The following is a 6,000-nucleotide window of genomic DNA, read 5'->3' as shown; positions in this document are numbered from 1 at the left end:
CGGTCTCTACAATTTTTGATAATATATTCCTATTGGTAAAAGACTTCAGCATACATTTGCAATATATGTACAATTATTTGTAAATTATATAAATGTACTAGTGAAGTTCTAGTATTTTCTTCCTACACCCCAATAGATCATCTCACACACCTCATGGGGTGCACGCACACCACTTGGGAGACTACTGATCTATATCATGCAAGCCACAGTGTTGCATAAGGTATGCCAGTTTAGTCACATGTAAAACTGACCTGGGAATTGGAATAATCCAAGGTAGTTTGGGATAGACAGTGAACCTGCTTCTGCAGGGGGGGTGGACTAGATCTCTAAAAGTCCCTTCCAACCCCTACCATTCTATGATTCTATGATTATTTGTTTCTGTCGTGTCCCAGCTGTGATTGTTTACACTTTGAGAAGGGTGCGATTTTCCTGGTATGATCTGATAATCTCCCTAGCAGAGGAAGATTTCACAAACTGGAAAAGTTTTTGAAGATACAAATGCACGCCTTGCAAAAATGCTACAGCATTGAAAAAATAGCACTACTACCTTGAAAAAAAAATAGCACACTACCTTGAAATTAATCCCTTGTAAAGGATTGACTATTGTTTTGCCTTCACACCAAGTGAAATTTTAAATATAGTTTGGATGTTGCATCTTCATAGCACAGGAACTTTACTTAAACTTTCCCTTTCTGAGTAGAATCTTGCTCATGCTTGCCTTTCATTCCACTGAAGGAGGAGGAGGTTGGGGGGATTATTCCATTACCGTAAAGAGGAGGAAGCTCTGGTGCAATGGTACATTCCCACTCCTCCTTTCTAGGGGCTAGATGCTCCTCACAATACTAAAACGAGGAAGAAATGAAAATGTGCAAAAAATTATGACCAAACTGAGTAAGGACCAGATTCCAAATGGAGCTGAGTAACAACTATTTCTCCTGAAGTCAGTTTCTTTTAGAATCAGACTGGAGGGGACGGGGAGGTGGGAAAGTGTGAGGAGGGGAGTTGGAAGGAAAGAGGTCTGTTTTAAGTGGTGTCTAGAAACCCCCACAGAGAGGATTGAGAAAGAAACTATGCTGTCTGAGAAAAAGTAGGTATTTGAGTTATTCTGCTGCTAGAAAAGACTGTGCTGTGTGGAAAGTGGCCCTAGCTTTTTTAAACTCTGAGATGTGACACTATCTGCTGATTATACTTGTTTTACATAGAATTTTACACATTTTATCATGCAGTGGGGTGTCTAATAAGCATTTATAGTTTTGTACATGTTCTAGCACCACTTTACTTTGTATGCAACATGAAGCTCACACTTCAAAGGAAGTTACTTTGGCATCAGAAGCCCAAAATTCTGCTCTATCACAGAAGTATTTGTGAACTGTAAGCCACTGAGTTTTGATATAGTTTCCATTTAGTCCTAATCAGCACATTCGGCTTGCACTGTAGCTCACAGCACCTTCATTTTCTGCCACTTGGCCATGTAACTCACTAAGTGGTAGATACAGAGGATTATGCAGCATGCCTCATCCTCTATAATTTCTCCATATTCAGTCCAGTGATATTTGCAGATTGAGTAGTGAGACTTGTGTTCTTGTACTAGCAGGAGAAATAAGTGACCCAGAAATGTGCTTCCAGTCCTTTGTTTCAACATTGGAAGCCGATGTTCTCCTTTGGGACAACTGAGGAACTCTGGGTTCCCACACCATGGAGCGGTGAGGTCTGAGTTGAGGTCTGACTGAGTTGAGGTGCGTTAGTACCTAGAATCATGGAAGTACCTGGTCTCTGTGGCATATGCTTGTGACCATTTGGAAGCGGACTGCAAGTAAGAACATACACGCAAACGTTAAGCTCAGTTGCCACAGAGGAACAGCAGATGCAATGCTTTCAACATTGTCAAGAGAGACTGATGAAGGACCAGTAGTTCATGCTGTTGCTCTTGTACTGCCACTGCTGTCAATCCTGGCACGAAACTAGCAGAGGCACTGAGGCATGCCCGCAGAACACCCGCCCACACCAAGACACAGGGGCGGACAAGGCACAGGCCACGCCCGCAGCGCTGACGCTCATGGCGACGGAAAGCCCACCCGGAAAATCCCCCTCAGAAAAGCAACTGGGCAGGGGAAGCGGGAGGGACACTGAGCAAGAAAGACTCGAGCCGGGGACGGAACCGGTGCCACCCCGTGTCCCGCCCAGTGCAGCGGCTATGCGAGGAGAACGGCCGCGCTCCCCCTCTGCGAGCCGCGCCTGTGGCGGGCGGCCGGAGCGGAGCCGCGGCGGCGGGCGCGGGAGCCGCCGGGAGCGGGCGAAGGGACGGTGCCGGCCGCGAGAGGGGCAGCAGCGGCCGCCGCTTCTCGCCGCCTCCCCACCCCCATTCGCCGTCGCGTGCGCTAGGCTGGGCCTCTGCAAAAGAAAGCAGGTCGGGGGGTGGGGGCGGCTAGAGAGAGGAGGAGGGGCACGGCGGAGAGGGGAGGGAGAAAGCGAGCGAGCAGCCCGGTGAAAGGGACAAGGCAGATCCTCGGAAGCGGGAGGAAGAGACTCCTGCAGGAGAGGAATCCTGGGCGGGGAGAAGAGAGAAAAAAACCCGTTCCCAGAGAAGGGCCTGGAGAGGGGCGCAAGAATCGGGACTGCTCGCAGGCAGAGTCGTTGAAGGCATCGATCGAGGGAGGAGGGTTGTGCCCAGGGCCGGCGAACAAAGCGGCAGTGGGTGCAGAGCGAGAGGGACCTGGCGGTAGCCCATCGACATAGTGTAACTTACACGGTGAAAATGGTCTTTGTCTAACTTTTCTGATGCCAGGAGGCCGGTCGGCGCGGCTATAGCAGGAAAGACTCCTGCGAAACTGCTTGAGTAATGCTGGGAAGTGAACGGGGTGTTGCTGGAGTCCTGCGAAAGGTATTGTGGCGAGTGAGCGGCACGGCGGGGAAGGGCTTTGTGAGGCTGGACGAAAAGAGCTGATAAAGAGGGTCGAGTATACGTTCGTGTCTCTGCCACCTGGGTGAAGGGGGAAAGACGCAGAACGGACGAGTACTACTTCTGAAAGGGATTAAAACTCCCGAGACGGGGGATTTTCTCCTTTCCTGGTGCCTGCCGTTTAAAGGCTGCGTTACACTCGGAGTGCCGTGAAACACCCTCCCCCAAGCGCACCTCTCTTGTCAGGTACTGTGTGTGGGCAAGGAGAGAAAAGCTGTATCAAATCCGATACATCCCATGGAAACTGCTATAAAAAACTGGTATCTTCCACACATGCATCGCGTCTTTGATTTGCTCTTATGCATAGTTTCTCTCATTAGCTCCTTGAAGAGCCATAGTTAAATGCTGCCTTTGAAGTCTCTGAAGAAGGAAGGCAGGGGTACATACATGCTGGTGTAGGTTCCTGATCTTTGTGGAATGATACAAGGAAGGCTTTTTGACCTTCTCTGTAGGTAGGGTTGTTTAATGCTCTTGTTGGGGACAGATGGCAGTATGAGTGCTTGTGGCAGAGAAAAGCCATGTTAACCTATTTTTTAAGGAGATGATGCAAGTTACTACTACTCGTGCTAAATAAATCAGTGAATGTGGGAGGGGCTATTGTGATGCGTAATTTTAAATTTGCCTTTCATGGATCCACTGAGATGATTTCACTTACCCTGAAGTTTCTCTTGCTGTTATGATTTGGTGGCAGAGAAGAGAGTATCACCTTTGTCCCCTGCAAATTCTAAAAGTAAGTAAAGATGGAGAGGAAAATCTCCCAAGGGGCATCCTTCATTAGCAGTGATATCAAGTCCTGCTGATTGATGAGGAAGGAGAATAAGAGTGCAATTGGAAACAGCACAGGGGGAAGAGTAGCTGCCACCAGACACATCTGTTAGAAACAGAACTGCAGCCCTAGCTGGGGTAAACAAGGGAAGCTCCCTTCATTCTTTCTATGTAGGTTCTAATTAGAAACATGGAAACTGGATGTGGGTGCTCCTCTTCTTTAGTCACAGCTGATCCACCTGCCCCAAGTCACTAATATAAGATTTAGTGCCTATTTCTAGGTATTTCTTCATTCCTAGTTTTAAATAATTCCAGTGCTGAGGTTCCTTTGGGAACAGAAAAGGAAAATCCACAATCTACTTGTCCTTTTCCTTGATGTTACTCCATATCCATGCTGAAAAAAACCCATTTTTCTTGACAAAAACCACTTAGCACCACTTGTTTCTTCTGGAAATGTTTTTTATCAAACCTCAGATAACTGTACATCATTGCATCCGTTTCTTTACTGCTTTTTGCATACATGTAAATTCTTAGCTAAATTACACGTGCAGTTTTAAATTCATTGATGTGTATGTATTTTCCTCCAGCTACTTAACAGTATCTTTTTTCTTGTATTCTGAGCTCTCTGCTGTTTTACTTGATTGTACTTGCACTGAGCTGCACAGAATTGTTTGTATGCGTTTTCATACTTGGAGATACTGTTACTTTGGGGCATTGGCTCTTGTGTGAGGCAGGATTGTATCCTCTTTAATCACCGAAACCCTGCAAAAATGCATGTGTTCATGCTTTCTTTTGAGGTTCTCATCTCTTCTAAGCTGTTGTCTGTAGCAAGAACAGCCTGGGTTACAGAGACTGGTTTTTGAGGGAGCTGAGGGAGAGATGTCTCTTCTCTTTTGCCAAAGGCTACTACTGTCTTTGCCTTCTGTATTTGACTTGCAGGCTAGCCAATGACACAGTGTAAATACTTTTGAGGGGAAAGGCAGCTGGTGGCTCCAAGGAGACAGCTGCTTATTCTCTAGCATGCTCCCATAGGCTGCAAGCAGACGCATCTGACGAGAGCTGATGCCTCAATCCATTGAGAAATGTACTCTTTATGCCTATACAAATTCACTGTGTACATTCCTCCGTATCCAAGTGCAGATGTCTTCCCCTTCTCCCTCGATACTGCACGTGTCATAAGGAGAGAATCATGTAAGAGACCATTATTACTGACAGAGATCATTACCTGTGTGCCTCCATTAAGAGAGAGTTGTTTTGTGGTCAGCTTTCCTTGCTGAATACCTGCATTGTTATGAGATGTATACATGCTTCCTTCTAAAGGTCTGCTCCCCATAAAACCCACTTTTCCTTATTATCCATGCATCATCTTTCAGCAGCCCCTGTGCACAAGGTTCTAAAGTCTCTACAGATGAGTGTGAAGTATTTTTAGAGCATAGTTAAGGTTGCACACTTTATTTCAGATCTCAGTGGCCATATTGCATATGTTTACTGCACACACAAACAATAGAAGGTGGGAGAAGTACTAACCAATATGTATAGTGAAACTGATCTTTATCGTGTGGTTTAGCCTCCACAAAGGATGGCAATATCAGCCATAAATGGTGCGATTGTGAAAAAATGTTTGTCAGGAATATTCTAGATTGGCTTTTATTGGTCATAAACATACAAGGATTATTTTTTTCTTTTTAAAAAACCTAAAAGACTTATTCTCTGAAGAGAAAAAATTATTAAAGCTTTTGGAAGAAACTGATGTGCCTCCTATAATTTTTTTCATTATTTTCTCTTATTTTTTTTCTTAAGCTTGTTTAATATTGTTTTGCTATTGCATCTGACATTTTTTTAAAAACTAGAATTTGTATGTAGTTATGAAATTCTATGTCAACTTGCACCAACACAGTTAACATACTTTTTTTCCAGCTACTGACTCCACAAATTTAGTAGCTTTCCAGCTTTTTGTGACCTTATCATATAGCTTTGGCCTGTTTAGTCTTGGGCTGGTCATCCCACTTCTCTCCGTATTTGCTCTCTTTGGCAACCATGGAGTGTCATGGATGTCAGGAGGTGTGCACAGCAGTAATTACATGGATATTGTAAATAATGTTGTAGATGTTGTGATGTATTTATATCTATGTATATGTATAAATTAAATTAGAAGGTGTGTACTATATTGTGACAGTACTTCCATAATTTATATGGAAGATGCCGTCTTGCCTCTTCAAAGTCACCGTGGAGCAGGCTGATGTTCCTATTGTGAAGTACTACTGTTGTTTAAGCAT

The 6,000-nt window shown here is 44.8% G+C and overlaps 1 protein-coding gene across 1 annotated transcript in view; it reads left to right on the top strand.

Annotated features, from left to right (window-relative positions):
- Positions 1–2,751: 2,751 nt before the first annotated feature.
- LOC104560455 (ephrin type-B receptor 5) overlaps positions 2,752–6,000 on the top strand; it is a 70,215-nt gene continuing 66,966 nt past the window's right edge. The window contains exon 1 of the mRNA XM_061988783.1: positions 2,752–2,881. The gene's annotated coding sequence lies outside the window, so the exon portion shown is untranslated. The remainder of the gene's footprint in view (positions 2,882–6,000) is intronic.

This window comes from Colius striatus, chromosome 1 (genome assembly GCF_028858725.1).
Source record: "Colius striatus isolate bColStr4 chromosome 1, bColStr4.1.hap1, whole genome shotgun sequence".
NCBI classification, from domain to species: domain Eukaryota; kingdom Metazoa; phylum Chordata; class Aves; order Coliiformes; family Coliidae; genus Colius; species Colius striatus.
The sequence above is the reverse complement of the archived record's forward strand: the minus strand, read 5'-3'. Positions and strand labels throughout refer to the sequence as shown.